Raw genomic sequence first — 18972 nt, forward strand, 5'->3', positions numbered from 1 at the left:
AAAAGTCACTGAAGTGACTGAAGCACCTTGGAATATCGGCGAAATCATGTTTAAATATTGCTTAAAAATTGTTGAAAAGTCACTGAAGTGACTGAAGCATCTTGGAATATCAGCGAAATCATGTCTAGATATTCCTTAAAAATTGTTGAAAATCAATGAAATGACTGAAGCACCTTGGAATATCAGCGAAATAATGTTTAAATATTGCTTAAAAATTATTGAAAAGTCACTGAAGTGACTGAAGCACCTTGGAATATCGGCGAAATAATGTTTAAATATTGCTTAAAAATTGTTGAAAAGTCACTGAAGTGACTGAAGCACCTTGGAATATCAGCGAAATCATGTTTTGATATTCCTTAAAAATTGTTGAAAAGTCACTGAAGTGAATGAAGCACCTTGGAATATCGGCGAAATAATGTCGAAATATCAAGAATATTAACTAAGTACCACTCAAATATCAATTAGACATCATTAAAATATCATTTGAATTTCATTGATTATCCCTACAAAATTCATATGTATGACCTTTGCTTTCTTTGTTTTCTCAAGTCTTCATTGTGTAATAACGAAAACAACATAAGTAAGTTCCATAAACATGGTTGAAAAATTACCATACAGCTATATATCGACTCAAATAAAACCAAAAATAAAATATTCTTTATACTAGGTAAACCAATTTGGTCCTAAAACCATCTGAAAATAAATAGGAGTAGCCTATCATAACATAGATGTGCAAACAAGCCAATCAAACATCTAGGAATGCAATACTTTCATTCGTAAATAAATATCTTTCCGCGAAATTAAAACAGAAAATGGTATCGGAAATTTACCTGTCCACAAGCAGTAGTCATTTCAGTCATGAAGACGTTTCCTCCCTCCAAACATGCGTTTGACAGAAATTCAACTTAGGCTTAGCTTATTATGTGAGATTCTAAAAAAAAATATATGTTAACTTTCAATCGCGAATGCCTTGTCTTAGGATATCATTTTTGATGACCGTATACCATAAGTAGCCTGTAGGTTCATTAACCTCTTACAATCGTATGCATGTGCCACATAACCCGACTTCGTATACTGCTACGTAATTCACATGACGAAAACATCAACTATAACGTAACATTAGCGTTATGTTGCTTAAATATTACCAACTGCTCAAATCTAGTCGTATTTCACCGAATACACATTCTGTCAATAACAATTCCTAATTACTTATTCACTTCCCTATCTCCATTATTTTAGCCTATAATCTCTTAAGATTATCGATCATAACAACGATTCCAGCTAACAAAATCATTCGTTGCGTCACATATGGTGCAGTATACGTATATTCCATGCACATAATCTCATCACCTATCATGGGTTTACGGTATTCCGTAACACAAGCAATCACATATTCTCAGCAAAAGAACACGAGTGTTAATATTTCAGGTTCTACTTTCTTACTTTTGGTGTCAAGTTATCGTCAAATTAAGTTCTATTAATTTAGAAGACGGTCTAATACCATTCTGCATTGGGCTGGAGTTGAATTACCCAATGAAAGGCATAAATCTTCAGAATCACATTGATAATGTCGGTTTTCCAAAGCTTCACATAAAATAAACAAGCATTCCTACTCATTGATTATAGATGTGAAACGTCAAAGACTACCTAACTCCATATCTTAAATAAACTCTAAGGATTCCTTTTTAATGACCCTACTCATAGAACTTTTATCTTGAAGAAATAAACATTAACCATACTGCAATCATATATTAAATTAAATATTTACTATCGTTCATCCAAATATACGTAATTTTAACTACGAAAATTTAAATATAAGGAACTTGACTTATCTTGCTTTTGTTATTCGACTGGGATGGTCTTCATTCTGGATCTCCCTCGGCTCCCGACTCGAGTTGCGGTTCACGTCATCGTTGGTTACTGGTGACTGGCCTCGGGTGTGGGTGATGACGGCTGGCAAGGGCTCCCACCGGATTGTGATCCCATTCTTCTGGTTTATTCAGCCATCGTATCTCCGTCGATTACGTGCGGTAGAAACATAATGAAGGATAGCATTAGGTGCATTCTCCAGACAGGGAATAAATAGTTTTGAATATATATTTTAGCTATCTAGTAAGTTATTCGTCAAGATGCAATATTTAGCGCAATACTTTAAGTATTTCTTGTTTGTCGCTAGTTTAAACAATAAGCTGCCGATCTCTAAATCTTCTTTAAGATTTCGGCTATGAGTTCGTATTGGCAAGTCTTATGGGCGATATCTTCCTCTTTCCTTTCACTTTTTTCACGCCCGATGCTTTTAGTTCGTATTTTATGGTTTATATACCGCCGTAATTATACTATTAGCAGTTTTCTTCTCTGAATTCAACCTTTTCTTTTCTTGAATACCAATTCTTGCTCACAATTTCGTTCCGATGATCAATACGATTTTTTTAAAAGCGTCGTCTTTTTTTTTACTCGGGGCAACAATCTGATTCTTTTATCACGGCCATTTGGATTGCTAAGGTCCGATCGTCGCAATATCAACTCATGGCCTACTTGACTGGTTATATCTGCATTTTCTCTCTAGAATATGTAACCTCCGTCATTTTTATCGCGATGCATGGCAGGTATTAGGGATGTAACTCCCGATCATGACGCAAATCGGGCAATGAAATGGTACATTTTACTTCCCCGTCAAAAGGTAAATAAATGTACTGCTCGCAGTATATTTATTTCGTTTCTACTTCTGTATAAAAATGGAGCTTTCATTGATCCTTTTGTTTCAGATCGTCCCACATAAACTTAATAACGCGTTTTCTTTAATATATAGATTCTATTCCTGGTCTTCTTCATAATACAATTTTAGATTAGATGCGTTATATACATTTCTGTAGGTTCCAGTTAAGTTCTCGACTACATATGCGTTGTTGCCTAACGCTTTCCTTATTACGTATGGACCATCATACAAATGAACAAATTTAGCGAATATTCGTTCTGATACATTGGAATTAGGTGCTTTTCGAATCAATACTTTGTCATTACTCTTAAAGGGTAGATGGAACTTTTTATTCTGGACCCTTTTTAACCGTTTATTTGCTTGCTCTACGAGTTTGGCTGTCACCATCTGGTTGATCTCAACGCTACTGGGGTTGGGTTCATCATTTTTCCCTATAACTTTATCCCAAGGTCTTTGTGGTTGTTCATTCAAGTGTATCATACGGGGTATCTGATTAGTTGATTCATGGATAGTATTATTCATGCATTCCTCGATTATATTTATAACGTTGATCCATATCCAATGGCTTTCTGAACAATATATTCTACAATATTTTGCTATCTCCCGCATACATCGCTCTACGGGGTTCGCTGACGGGTGTCTAACCGAACAGAGTACATGTTTAATCTCCAGGTTCTGCATCATCTCTTCAAACTCTACTGACGTAAAATGGGTTCCCCTATCAGTTAATATTTTTTTCGGCTTTCCCATTTGAGGTATTATGTTTCTACTTATTGCTTTAAGCACCTGCTTAGATGTTGCTCTTTGGATTGGTTGTAATACCATGAATTTTGAAAATACGTCCATGGTAACGATTATATATTTATGTCCTCTAACAGCTGTTGGCAACTTTCCAAATATGTCCATTGCAAAAATTTCTCTCGGTGCTGTCGGTATTATAGCAATCGGTTCATGCTTGGTTAGGAATGAATTGTATTTTGTTCTTTGACAGATATCACATGTTTTAATCACGTCCTTGATGGTTTTCGTGATTCCTTTCCATGTGAACCTCTCCAGTATTGTTTTTGTTATCTTTTCTATTCCCCCATGCCCGATTATTCTGTGAGTATGCCAAATTAGTCCTTTTTGTAATGATGCTGGTACTACTATTCTCAATTTATTGAAATCCTTGTTAATACGTTTCATTAGCATTCCGTTTTTTAATACATATGGATTGCTTTCATCTTGTAATTTCCCGTTTTCTGAGTCATCGTGCTCAATCCTCCTGATTTCCAATATTAAATCTTCGTCTGCTCTTTGCAATAGTGCGATATCCCCTAGTTTTCCCAGAAATTCCTCATCCTGTTGTACCAATTCAATATGCTGATCAAGTTCTTTCTCTACCGGGTTTCTACTAAGTGCATCCGCAAGAATATTGTCTTTTCCACTACAATGTTCGATTTTAATGTTAAACTGTTGCGTAAACAACATCCATCGTGTGATTCTTTCACTCGACATGGCTGCTTTTAACCCAAACTGCAAAGCTTTGTGATCTGTTCGGATCTTTACTGGGAAACCGTATACTATCTTCTTCCACTGCTGTAGGGCATATATAATAGCTAGTAATTCCTGTTCAGTCGTCGTGTAATTGATTTCGTGGTTACGTAATTTTCTACTGGCAAATGCTAAATAGGTTCGACTCTTTGGGTCCTCTGTCATTTCCTGATATAAGCACCAATTCCTATACTGGAAGCATCAGTCTGTATTATAAATTCCTTAGTGTAATCAGGATATCCCAGCTTTATGCTATTAGCTTATAATTTCTTCATTGCGAGGAACGCTTCTTCGGTCTTTTCGTTCCACTTCCATTTGTTGTTTGCCTTTAACAACTCTTGCAAAGGTGCTGCCGTTTTAGTATACCCTTTGCAATGGCTAGCAAAGAATTGTGTCATTCCCAAGATTTGCCTGACTTGTTTGATCCGCATTGGGCGTGGGAATTCGCATATCGCTCGAATTTTTATTGGGTTCGGTTTTACCCCATCTCCATCAATGATATGTCCAACGAATAAAATTTGTTCCTGACATTATTTTGATTTTTCCAAATTGATTTTAAACCCTGTGTTTTCTAAATTCTCTAATAACCGATCGAGTTTATTACAATGATCATCAAATGTTTCACTTGCCAATACCAGGTCATCTACGTAACACGTCACGTATTCTTTTACTTCAGGTAACAAATTTCTATCCAGGGCTCTTATCAACACGGCGCAGCTGTTTTTTAGTCCAAAGGGCAATCTGCAGTACGCGTAAGTTTGATTGTTGAACATAAAACCGGTTAGTAGTCTGGACTTCTCTTCTAGCAATATATGATGAAATGAAGTAAAATCTAGGCTTGTGAAGTATTTCATATTTCTAAATCTCCTTATTATTTCCTTGATCTTTGGGACTTGATCATACTCTGGGATTAGTTTTTCATTTAATCTCCTAGCATCTAGGCACATTCTTAGCTTTCCATTACTTTTTTTACCAATAACGATCGGGTTCAGGTATGGTGTTGTTGTTTTAACGATTATTCCGTCATCCATCATTTCTTGAATAATTTTCTTTACTTCTTGAAAATACTTTTCGGGAACATCGTATAATTTTCCTTTGAACGGTGTCCAATCGTTAACAATTATTTTATATTTGAAATTCGGTATCTGACCAGGTTTGTCTTTAAAAATCTCTGAGTGCTTCTCTATGATTGCGTATAACTTAATCTTTTCTTTGGCCTCTAGGTTGGTTTCAGCATTTTTTTCATAAACTTGGTTCTTCTTTTTCTTCATCGACCGCTAAAAGCATTTCCAAACTTTGTATTATTTCTTCTCCGTTCTCGGCTTCAGTCAGTCTCCCGCTTGATTCATATTCATCCATTAGCCCCTGTACTTCCAATCCTTCGAATTTCATATGTTCTATGTCTTGAATCTCTTTCCTCAATTTAATTCTCTCTTTAGTTATCCATCATCCTCAGTGATAGGAAACGTTATTTCTTGCTTTCTTAGGTCTATAGTCATTTCTGTAGTTGTCATAAAGTCAATCCCAAGGATCACAATGTATCTTATTCTACTCATCACTATGAATGGTTGTTCGAATACTAGTTCGCCGATCCTGATTTTCAAATATGTTTGTATTTTGCATTCAATTGATTTATCGGGTATTATTCCCCGTATCTTTGTCTGGGCAATTAGTATTATGGGTACCTTCTCCTTTCGACTGATTTCGTCGAATAATGCTTTCGATATGACGCTAATACTTGCCCCAGATTCGATTAAACAGTGTGTCTTCAATCCATTTACTCGTATCACAATAATAGGCAAACGTGCTTTATTTTCTATACTCCTTTCCAACGGTTCATCCAATAACTCGTCCGGGTCTACGTCCCACGATTCGATTTGTAATATGTACCAATTTCCAATTTTGTTATATGTTTCATTCCAAGTACAACTTATTTCATTTGCTAATTCAACATCGGCGTTTTTTTACTCCCGACGTCCAATTCGTATGTTTGGGCATCTGGGTTTAGTTTATGTTCGTCTCTCTTTTTCCTTTTAAATTCTTGGAGCTCCAAACTTTCGGCTCCTTCTAAATCCCATTAATGTTCTGGTTATTAATTGCTTCTTCCCATTTCTTCTTTTCCTGGGTTTCTCTCCTTGAGTTTTGATTATATTGCCTGTTTCTGTTTTCTCTATCATAGTGATTATTTATTTGTGTTCCTCGATATGTTGTATTTCGTCTAAAACTGCCTCGATTTCTGCCGCCTCTGTACTGAATGGATGGTCGATGATAAGGCACAAATTTTTCATGTATTTGCCTTTCATTCTCATGACCATTCTGTTTGCACTTACATCGGCTTTGCTCTCTTAATCCCCCTTCGTCATCACTGTATTCCCTTTTCTTGGGATTCTTATCGGTATCTCTTCGCTCAGGAAACGATCTTATCCGATTGTTTTCCCAGTTCAGCACATTTATCTCCTGGTTATTTGTATTTCTATTTATTTTTGGCGCTGTGTGACTAGATGTCATATCGAGTTGCCTCAATATATTCTCCATCTCCACTGCTGATTTTACATTTGCCGCCGCCAGCAATCTTTGAGTTTCCGGAGGGAATTGTTTTTGAATAGTTCTTATCGCTTCCAACTCACTGGGCGCTGAATCTAGGTCTTGGAACCTATGGAATTGGTACGAAAAATAATCGCTGTATCTAGTCTGCCCTATTGATGAATATTTTCTAGAATACAGTTCCAGCCTAAGGTTCTGTTGGATTTCTGGGTTCCAAAATCTTTTTAAGAAAGCAATCTTAAATTCCTCATAATGGTGAAATGTATATTTAAATGCTTGATACCATACGTTCGGATTGGCATCCAGATGTTTCTCAATCACTCTGAGCTTCTTCTCGTCGGGAATTCTATTCTCCCGGAAGTACTCTTCCATTTCTCTTAAAAATCTCTTCGGAGACATTGCTGCAGAGTTATTGAAATGCTTAGGTCTGTCATCGTAAGTTTTGATGATATTGATTATCGCTGGGCTTCCATTCCCATTATTTCCAATCATCATGTCCTTGCTACTTCGTTCTGTTTCTCCACTTATCGTGGGTGTCCCTTCTCTTTCGTTGATCTGTATATCCACCATCCTTTGCTCGTTTAATTGTTTTGATACCTCTGCTTTTGTTATCTGTATTTCCCCTCTGATGTTCTGAATCTCTTTCTTCATTTCGTCTATTCCTTGCTCTGTTCTAAGCATTCTCTCTTCTGTTTCGTTTTTATTCTTTCTCATTTCATCATTTATCATCTCCATTTTGTTTCCAATCTGGTCACGTGCTAGAGTGAATTTATCCTCCATAGTTTTGTTTGTCGACATTACATTTTCATTTATCTTCTTTAACTCCTCATTATATTGACTCCATTTTCCCTGTGAATCTATACTTATCGATTCCATATTCTCGGTCAATTTCTTGATCTCGTCTTCTTTCAATCCTTGGATACAATTCTTACTTTCCGTTAGCTCGCTTCCAATTTTATTTATTTCACCGTAGATCTCTCTGTTCTTGTCTTCCATTTTCTCCATCATTTCTGTTTGCAGATCATCTAATCTGGCTTTCATCTTGGAAACTTCTTCAGTTTTTCCAATTCCTGTTTTTATCATTTCCTCTTGTCTCTTCTCCATTTTTCTCATCTCTTCCATCTGGTTTCGATGCCTTTCTTCTTGCTTCTGCTGATATTCTTCTTGCTTCTGCTGATGTCTTCCTAATATCTCTTTTAACTGCTTCTTCTGTCTTTCTTCTTGTCTCTCCTCTTGTTTCATCATCATTTCTCGTAACATTTCTATCATTCCTTTTTGTTCTTCTTTCGTCTTCTCTAGATCCTCGGTTATCTTATTTATCTTCTCCTCCTTTTCTTTCAATCTCTCCTCCTGTTCTTCTTTAGCCTTTTCGAACTCTTCGATTATTCTGTTTATCTCCTCATCCTTTTCCTTTTGGTATTCCTCAACTTGTGACCTCAATTGATTAATAGTCGCCATTTTATGTCTATTATTGCTCAACTTCGCTAAAGACTCTATTTTGCTAATTGTTTATAGTTTACAACCAATAAAATATATCAGTATTTCAATTCAGTATGAGATCAACAATCCGGTCCTCCCCACATAACCAACCATTCCATCGCCCCAGTTATTTATGAAACTTGAGAAAACAAAGAAATCATTCTTGATATTTCGGAACTTATTAACTTATTTGCTATCTCTACCTTAATAGAAAACCAAAAATCATACAGCGATCTAACTTAACATTATTAGCTATCTTAACTAACTACTTATCTGGAATATTCCTGCTACATATTCATTATCATTATCATCCACTTCTTCTTCAACTCCCATTCTCGATCATGTAACTCCTTGCCTAGTTCTCCATTCCTTTTTCTCTAGGTTTACAATTATCGACTCTAAATCATTTGCTTCCTATCAGTTCTGCTTCATATCTGGGTAAATCTTTCTCACATCCAACATTTTCTATCTAACTCTTCATGTTACATCTCAGTTTTACTTCGTTCCTGGGTGTCAATTATTGCAATTATTCTTCTCTAACGATGAGCGTTAATTAATGTCGCAGCTATTTTCCAGAGACTGCTCCGCATTGTCAAATAATGTGCTAACAGTTATCTAATAATTTGGTTTAGCATCCACAGCCTTGCTTTAACAATGAGTGCAAACTAATGCTATCATCTTATCATCAGACTGGGTGTCCTCAATTTACTTCCATGTTAATGTTAATGCTGTGCCCCTGGGTATCCTCAGTTTCTGCTCCACGAATGGGCGCCAATTTATGCACCGTACGGGGTACATTATTCGTATTGTGCCTTTTCGCTCACTGCCTCAAATACTCCGGCTAATAATCTAATATAAAATGTTGGATGGACAAATAAATATAATCATCTCCTAAAAATTCAGGACGACACGCAGGTAAGAATAAAATAATTACATCAACTTAGGTCTGCGACCAAATCATATTACCATCATCTGTATCTGCAAAAAAACCATTTGTATATTCCATCCCATCCAACATGTGCATTCATTTATCTACACCGATATTGGCTTATTTCGGTGAATAACACATGAGAACCATATTTTGTTATCAAATCATATATTCGTTCGTTGCACAATACCTTTCAGGGATACTCATTTCAATTAACCTTTTTTATCGTGGACTCAACTGAGAAATGCACAGCCTTTTCCCCAAATCCGTCCGCAAAACCAATTCCAATTAATTGTAGCCAACAATAAAATAGATCTTTGACTTTATCTATTGATTATTTATACGTACTCCATCTAATATCTCTTCCAATAATGAATTGAATAAATAACAAGAATTCCGGTTGAAATCCTTATCTCCTATTTTATTGAAAGTTCGTTGTACTTGGAATAAAGTATAATTACAATTACATATTCAGTTACACTCTTAGGAATTCCAATTCCAAATTGAAATACAATTCAATATTTTCTTATCATATAAAAAATCGTTGACATTAACATTACAATCTCGTTTCAATATTTTTGAAATATTAATAATTCATCGAAATATTATTGAAACCTTATAAAATATCCCCTAAACATTGTCGAGATGTCATTGGAATGGTTGAAATACCTAGGAATGTTGGCAAAATAATGCTTTAGATATTCCTTAAAAATTGTTGAAAAGTCACTGAAGTGACTGAAGCACCTTGGAATATCAGCGAAATCATGTTTAGATATTCCTAAAAAATTGTTGAAAAGTCACTGAAGTGACTGAAGCACCTTGGAATATCGGCGAAATCATGTTTAAATATTCCTTAAAAATTGTTGAAAAATCAATGGAATGACTGAAGCACCTTGGAATATCAGCGAAATCATGTTTAAATATTCCTTAAAAATTGTTGAAAAGTCAATGAAATGACTGAAGCACCTTGGAATATCAGCGAAATAATGTTTAGATATTGCTTAAAAATTATTGAAAAGTCACTGAAGTGACTGAAGCACCTTGGAATATCGGCGAAATAATGTTTAGATATTCCTTAAAAATTGTTGAAAAGTCACTGAAGTGACTGAAGCACCTTGGAATATCGGCGAAATAATGTTTAGATATTCCTTAAAAATTGTTGAAAAGTCAATGAAATGACTGATGCACCTTGGAATATCGGCGAAATAATGTCTAGATATTGCTTAAAAATTATTGAAAAGTCACTGAAGTGACTGAAGCACCTTGGAATATCGGCGAAATAATGTTTAAATATTCCTTAAAAATTGTTGAAAAGTCACTGAAGTGACTGAAGCACCTTGGAATATCGGCGAAATCATGTTTAAATATTGCTTAAAAATTGTTGAAAAGTCACTGAAGTGACTGAAGCATCTTGGAATATCAGCGAAATCATGTCTAGATATTCCTTAAAAATGGTTGAAAATCAATGAAATGACTGAAGCACCTTGGAATATCAGCGAAATAATGTTTAAATATTGCTTAAAAATTATTGAAAAGTCACTGAAGTGACTGAAGCACCTTGGAATATCGGCGAAATAATGTTTAAATATTGCTTAAAAATTGTTGAAAAGTCACTGAAGTGACTGAAGCACCTTGGAATATCAGCGATATCATGTTTAGATATTCCTTAAAAATTGTTGAAAAGTCACTGAAGTGACTGAAGCACCTTGGAATATCGGCGAAATAATGTCGAAATATCAAGAATATTAACTAAGTACCACTCAAATATCAATTAGACATCATTAAAATATCATTTGAATTTCATTGATTATCCCTACAAAATTCATATGTATGACCTTTGCTTTCTTTGTTTTCTCAAGTCTTCATTGTGTAATAACGAAAACAACATAAGTAAGTTCCATAAACATGGTTGAAAAATTACCATACAGCTATATATCGACTCAAATAAAACCGAAAATAAAATATTCTTTATACTAGGTAAACCAATTTGGTCCTAAAACCATCTGAAAATAAATAGGAGTAGCCTATCATAACATAGATGTGCAAACAAGCTAATCAAACATCTAGGAATGCAATACTTCCATTCGTAAATAAATATCTTTCCGCGAAATTAAAACAGAAAATGGTATCGGAAATTTACCTGTCCACAAGCAGTAGTCATTTCAGTCATGAAGACGTTTCCTCCCTCCAAACATGCGTTTGACAGAAATTCAACTTAGGCTTAGCTTATTATGTGAGATTCTTAAAAAAAATATATGTTAACTTTCAATCGCGAATGCCTTGTCTTAGGATATCATTTTTGATGACCGTATACCATAAGTAGCCTGTAGGTTCATTAACCTCTTACAATCGTATGCATGTGCCACATAACCCGACTTCGTATACTGCTACGTAATTCACATGACGAAAACATCAACTACAACGTAACATTAGCGTTATGTTGCTTAAATATTACCAACTGCTCAAATCTAGTCGTATTTCACCGAATACACATTCTGTCAATAACAATTCCTCATTACTTATACACTTCCCTATCTCCATTATTTTAGCCTATAATCTCTTAAGATTATCGATCATAACAACGATTCCAGCTAACAAAATCATTCGTTGCGTCACATATGGTGCAGTATACGTATATTCCATGCACATAATCTCATCACCTATCATGGGTTTACGGTATTCCGTAACACAAGCAATCACATATTCTCAGCAAAAGAACACGAGTGTTAATATTTCAGGTTCTACTTTCTTACTTTTGGTGTCAAGTTATCGTCAAATTAAGTTCTATTAATTTAGAAGACGGTCTAATACCATTCTGCATTGGGCTGGAGTTGAATTACCCAATGAAAGGCATAAATCTTCAGAATCACATTGATAATGTCGGTTTTCCAAAGCTTCACATAAAATAAACAAGCATTCCTACTCATTGATTATAGATTTGAAACGTCAAAGACTACCTAACTCCATATCTTAAATAAGCTATAAGGATTCCTTTTTAATGACCCTACTCTTAGAACTTTTATCTTGAAGAAATAAACATTAACCATACTGCAATCATATATTAAATTAAATATTTACTATCGTTCATCCAAATATACGTAATTTTAACTACGAAAATTTAAATATAAGGAACTTGACTTATCTTGCTTTTGTTATTCGACTGGGATGGTCTTCATTCTGGATCTCCCTTGGCTCCCGACTCGAGTTGCGGTTCACGTCATCGTTGGTTACTGGTGACTGGCCTCGGGTGTGGGTGATGACGGCTGGCAAGGGCTCCCACCGGATTGTGATCCCATTCTTCTGGTTTACTCAGCCATCGTATCTCCGTCGATTACGTGCGGTAGAAACATAATGAAGTATAGCATTAGGTGCATTCTCCAGACAGGGAATAAATAATTTTGAATATATATTTTAGCTATCTAGTAAGTTATTCGTCAAGATGCAATATTTAGCGCAATACTTTAAGTATTTCTTGTTTGTCGCTAGTTTAAACAATAAGCTGCCGATCTCTAAATCTTCTTTAAGATTTCGGCTATGAGTTCGTATTGGCAAATCTTATGGGCGATATCTTCCTCTTTCCTTTCACTTCTTTCACGCCCGATGCTTTTACTTCGTATTTTATGGTTTATATACCGCCGTAATTATACTATTAGCAGTTTTCTTCTCTGAATTCAACCTTTTCTTTTCTTGAATACCAATTCTTGCTCACAATTTCGTTCCGATGATCAATACGATTTTTTTAAAAGCGTCGTCTTTTTTTTACTCGGGACAACAATCTGATTCTTTTATCACGGCCATTTGGATTGCTAAGGTCCGATCGTCGCAATATCAACTCATGGCCTACTTGACTGGTTATATCTGCATTTTCTCTCTAGAATATGTAACCTCCGTCATTTTTATCGCGATGCATGGCAAGTATTAGGGATGTAACTCCCGATCATGACGCAAATCGGGCAATGAAATGGTACAGTAGTTATTGAGAGCTCTCAACAGGTATGGTCATGTGACCATTTGATTGAAAGGTTGGTTTTAAAGAACTGCAGTTCGTGTGTAAAATTTTAAATAGTGTAAAATGTAGTTGTGATTAAGTTCATTAAGTACCATAATTTAAACTTTCTTGTAATTGATACTCAAGATGCACATTTTTACTCTAATGGATTTATTTATGTACAAGTTATTCATATTTTTAAAAATTGGGAATGCTTTTTGTACCAGTAGGTGCACCTCAACTCTGCACATTCAAAAGAAGCACCGTAAAGAACTCTATCAAACAAAACGTGAAACTGCTACTGCATGAAGTTGGGACATTAATCCGAAGATCTCACTACTGAATAACTGAGAAATTTGTCATTTCTAAGTTTCCTAAACTGATTGGATTTATTTTGTGTGTTTTGGTGTACATCAAGAAGTTTGAAATTTTCTCCACAGATTTTTCTACAAAAACTGAGGTTACTCATTCAGATGCAAGGTGGAATAATTTGTTATTGAAAGATTTTGTGTTTATAGGTTTTCTCAAGTGAATTAACTTTCATTAATTTTTGAAAATATATTTCAAGGTTTGCAACACTTCCTTCTCTTCCCGCCAGCTTTGGTGTCTGACCAATCAAATTTTGTCTGTAATTATTTTTCAGCCTATCACAGGCTTCTTGTTGGTTTTTGGGTGTAACTTTTGATTCTGCCAATAAAAATGAGAGGGTGTGTCCGGATTTAGTCCAGAATCCTCTTAAACCACCCCTTTGGGTATATAAGTTGAGGCTTTTCAAGTTTCCTTGTCTCATTGTCGAAGTTCTGAGTGTGTGTGTTAAGACAGGAGGAGGGGTGCCTCATTCTTCGGCAGGCAGAACACCAGTCCAGGTAATGGCCATCAACTTTCTATCTTTATCCGAGGGGAAGGTTCTAAACTTCAACTATGTAACCATCTCATTCTGAAATGTAATAGACTTCTTTTCTAATGTAAACTTCATAAAAGTCTTTAACTTGGGGATAGAGAGTGTGTTACTATCTCAAGTTCCCTTTCAATTTAATTTGAGTTGACTGTGATTTTGTAACCTTTTCTCTTTTCTGTAAAGTGTTAAATTAACCTTCATTCGAGTCACCTCAGTAGCGTGGGATTAGCCCCTGTATCATCGGGCCGAGAACCCAATTAGGGTTTATGCTTAATTTTCTAGGAGCGCAAGTGTACGCCTCCATTCATTTTGTGTTCGGGCCAGTAATTTAACCTGTTCTTTTTCCACGAAGGCACAGTAGGTTGGGTACTAGTTACCCCTGTGTACTAAATTGTAAAATTGCAAGTTGGGCCTAGAGAGGCCAGACATTCGTAAGATTTTGTAAGAAATTGGGAGCGCAGTCTCCTCGGTTAATGTAGGAGAGCATGTAAGCTCTTTTCTGTGATTGCTGTATTATTGAGGGTGCCTTTGGAAGACTGCTTTGTAACTGCTGGAGCAAAGTGCTCTTAAATGGTGTTTTGAGAGATCTCTATACTTATCTATCTAAACTCTACATCATGTGGAAACTTGTAAATTTGGAGCCTGAAGCTCAAAACTTGTAAACTACCTATCCTTGGGTTTTCTGTTTTGTATCTCTATTGCTATTTTGTACCTGATTACCAGTACCTGAAAATATTGTTTGTTAAGTTAGAGATTTTAAAATAAATATAACCTTTATTTAAAGTTTAAAATTAATTTTTGATATCGTAGTTAGACCCATTTAAGCCCACACCTTCTTTCATCTCTCTGTGTTCCACAGATACCCCAGAACACTTTTAATGATTTTAAATTTTTTGAAACGATCATTAACTGTAATGCTACCTTTTTTTAAAAAAACTTCTGAAGGTATTAACTATGAGTTTGGAAGATCCCTTCCTTTTAATTGATTCAGTGTATGAATTAATTTCTTTCTAACTTTTTTAAAATTTAGATTCATTTCAGTTTGTTTCCTTCATTTAATGAAATTATTAATGTTTGTTACTATCTAAATTTTTTTATTTGATTTAAACTATTTATGCTATTTAAACTCTTTATGGTGTAGGTAGCAGGTAGGGGTCCTTTTCGGAGGCAGCCCTATCCAGGGAGTGGCGCCTCTGCCTGTGTGAGTCCCAAAGCACACTGACCCAGTGTGTAACATTTGGTAAGGGTCCCAGCTCAGGGTTACGAGTGAAGACCTCAACGACTTCTACAGCGGAGAAGGTGGACTTCGGTACGGTGTAGATGGCAGAAGAGGTAGCCCAGTATTCAGGGATTAATACGAGTACAACCTGCTGCCTTGTAGGTTGAGGTGACTGGACACCGAAGGCATTTCCGTCTGTGTTAGGCTCAGCAGATCAACAGAGGGATTACTGAAGAAGTTGCTTTCAAGAATAATATGAGCCTTGGATGTAGGAATTCACGACAACGACATCAGTTTGGTGCGAATGACGGTTTACAGCCTGATGTTACACCAGCTACCCAAACCAAACGAAAACAAATTATCAGAGTGGGAACATTAAATATCCTGACATTGACAAACAAAACTGAAGAGCTGGTCGACCTCATGGAAAGGAGGAAACTTCTGATCATGGGCCTGAGTGAAACAAAGCGGAAGAAAACTGGGAAAATGAATATCAGATTGGACTATAGTCTCTACTGGTCTGGAAATGAAGTAGAGTCTAAGAATGGAGTAGGATTTTTAATACATAAAGACATAGATGCTTGTAGTGAAGTTGAGTTTGTTAGTGAAAGGATAATTAAGTTATCTGTGAACTTAGGAGGGGAAAAGTACAATGTGATCCAAGTCTATGCTCCACAGGTAGGATGCTCAAAAGAGGAAAAGCCCAACTTCTTTAATAACTTGGAAAAACACACTGAGTATGACAATCTAATTGTAATGGGTGATTTTAATTCACAAGTTGGCTCACAATGAACAGGATATGAATCCATACTGGGGCCTTATGGAATGGGAAACAGAAATGAAGAGAGAGAATACATGCTAGATCTATGCATGAGAAACAACCTGATAGTGAGTAACACTTGGTTCAAGAAAAGAGACTCCCATAAAATCACAGGATATAGCTGGGATGATAAAATATGTACAATAATAGATTATATTCTGATAGATCAAAATGTATGGAAAAATGTCAATGATGTTAAGGTCATTCCAAGTGAAGACTTTGGTGGAGACCATAGACTGTTGGTTGCAGTTATTGCAGGGAAAAGACCTCCCAAAGTCTGTAACAAAAGAGTCCCAAAAATAAAAACTTGGCGACTAACTGAGCCAAGTGTAAAGGAAGAATTCATGGAAGGTGTCTGCAGGTTGTTGCCAAAAGAAGAACTGAAATTGGTAGATGAAGAATGGGATACTCTAAAGAAGGTTGTAGTTGGTACAGCAGAAAATGTATGTGGACGACAGAGTCAAATAAGAAAACCTAAAGAAACTGCCTGGTGGAATGATGATATTAAAAAGGCTATCAATGACAGAAACCATGCAAGAAGATCCTTATATCAAGCAAGAACGTGGGGAGATGAACATGAAATAGAGGAGAAGCTGTCACTTTACAGAAAGAAAAAAATTACATGCCAAACAGTTGGTTGTAGCTGAAAAGCAGAAATGCAAGGAAGATCTGGCTACCAAAATAATGCAGGATGGAAATAAAAAAACTATTATACAGTATTGTTAAGAATAGAAGAACTCAAAATGAATCTATCCAATCTGTAGAACTTCCTAATGGTGAGGTGACTAGGGATAAGACCAAAATATTACAGGAGTTCCAAAGGCACTTTGAAACTTTGCTGAAATGTTATGAAAATGTCACCCCATTAGACGACGAACCTTATGATTTTGGCAGCACAAATACCACTAATCTGACATGGTTGGAAGTAGAGACAGCAATATCTAAGCTGAAAAACAACACATCAACTGGATCAGATGAATTAAGTGTTGAGATGATCAAAGCACTAGGAGAGGTAGGACAACATTTTATGTACAGGGTACTAGATAGAATCTGGGAAGAGAATGTAATACCCAATGACTGGAAACAAGGAGTCATCATCCCATTGTTGAAAAAAGGTGATAGAAAGAAATGTACTAACTACAGAGGTATAACTCTGCTGTCACATGGCCTCAAAATCTATGAATCCATCCTTGAGAGCAGGATTAGAAAATATGTTGAACCTACACTTGAGGATTTAGACCTCATAGATCAACTATAGACCTCATTTTTGCCACCAGAATGCTCTATGAGAAGTATTGGGAGAAAGGTAAAACACTTATAACTGTTTCTCTGGACATCGAGAAAGCATATGACCATGTACCACGCAGGCATATGTGGGAATGTTGGAGACGTAAGAAGGTGCCCGATGACATCATAGCACGAGTACAACAATTATATGATGAAACCAAGTGTTGTGTCCAGGTCCAAGATGGAAGGTCAGGTTGGTTTGAAACGAAGAGTGGAGTTCAGCAAGGAAGTTGTCTTTCACCACTTCTCTTCATAATCATAATGGATGAAGTTTTAAAAGTGGTTAAGAGAAAGGATCCAACAACTAATGCCCTGGTTTTTGCTGATGATGTAATGGTATGGGGTGAGACAGAAGTGGAAGTACAAACTAGACTAGATCTCTGGCATGAAGCTTTTACAACCTTTGGTCTCAAAATCAGCAAAACGAAGACAGTTGGCTTGGTGATGAGTAGAAACTCTCCAACTGTTATGTAAGAATTGGAGATGAGGAGATGGATATTGTTGACAACTTCCAGTATTTAGGTAGTGTTCTGTCATCAGACAATACCATACATCAAGAGATTAGTAACAGAATACAGAAAGCTTCCAAATTCTGTCGCGCTGTACGTCAAATACTTTGGGATGAAACATTTCCATTAGTTTCCAAGATCAGCTTGTACAAAGTATATCTAGTACCTATACTGACGTATGGCCTGGAAGCAGCAACACTTACTGGACCAACAAAGAGTCGTCTTTAGGCAATAGAAATAAAGTTTCTCTGTTCTTGTCTACAAAAAACAAAAATGGATAAAATAAGGAATATGGATATCCGACAACAGCTTGGATTGGAAAGAAGCTTGCTGGAGACTCTAGGAAAGAATGAACCCTCACAGGACTCCTCGAACATACTTTGACCACAATGTTCCTGGGAAGAGACCAAGATGAAGACCTCGTGATGTTTGGGAAAAACAGATAATGAAGGACCTTGAAATTAAGATGCGAACTGGTGTCGCATATATGAGCAGAATCTGTGGATGGATAGAACAAACTGGAGGAGGCTCGTACACAACCGCACCCGGCTTGCTGGAGCGAAGAAATTATGATGATGAAACTATTTATGGTCTTTCGTGGTATTTCTCATGAATTGTTTTATCCATTGCCCATGTTCCACCCTCGGTTGAGGTTCTTTTGACCTGCGTTTGCCCATATTCCATCACTTCCCAGTCCTGTTCCTTGTGTTTTAGTTGAGGCCTACCCTAAGTTGTTGGCGTGATTTCACGCTGGGATGGCCTCTAGGCTTTCTTGTGGTGCTGCTGGCACTTGACACTATGTGTTTGCGATGTCCCCATCATTTGTTTGGTTGTCTTTGTGTTCAGTTGTTGGTACGCCATAAGCTGTGAGCTTGCATTGGGAGATAGTAGGCTTGAATCCCACCATTGGCAGCCTTGAAAATGGTTTTCCAGGGTTTCCCATTTCTACACCGAGCAAGTGATGGATCTGTACCTTAATTAAGGTCACGGCCACTACCTTCCCAATCCTAGCCCTTTCCCATCCTTCCATCGCCAAAAACCTTTGATGTGT

At 36.3% G+C, this 18972-nt stretch overlaps 1 protein-coding gene across 2 annotated transcripts in view; it reads left to right on the forward strand.

The window, feature by feature from the left end:
• The window catches only part of Kdsr (3-ketodihydrosphingosine reductase), a 97127-nt gene that overhangs the window by 60008 nt on the left and 18147 nt on the right, over positions 1 to 18972 (forward strand). The gene's annotated exons all lie outside the window — the stretch shown is intronic.

This window comes from Anabrus simplex, chromosome 1 (genome assembly GCF_040414725.1).
Source record: "Anabrus simplex isolate iqAnaSimp1 chromosome 1, ASM4041472v1, whole genome shotgun sequence".
NCBI lineage: Eukaryota > Metazoa > Arthropoda > Insecta > Orthoptera > Tettigoniidae > Anabrus > Anabrus simplex.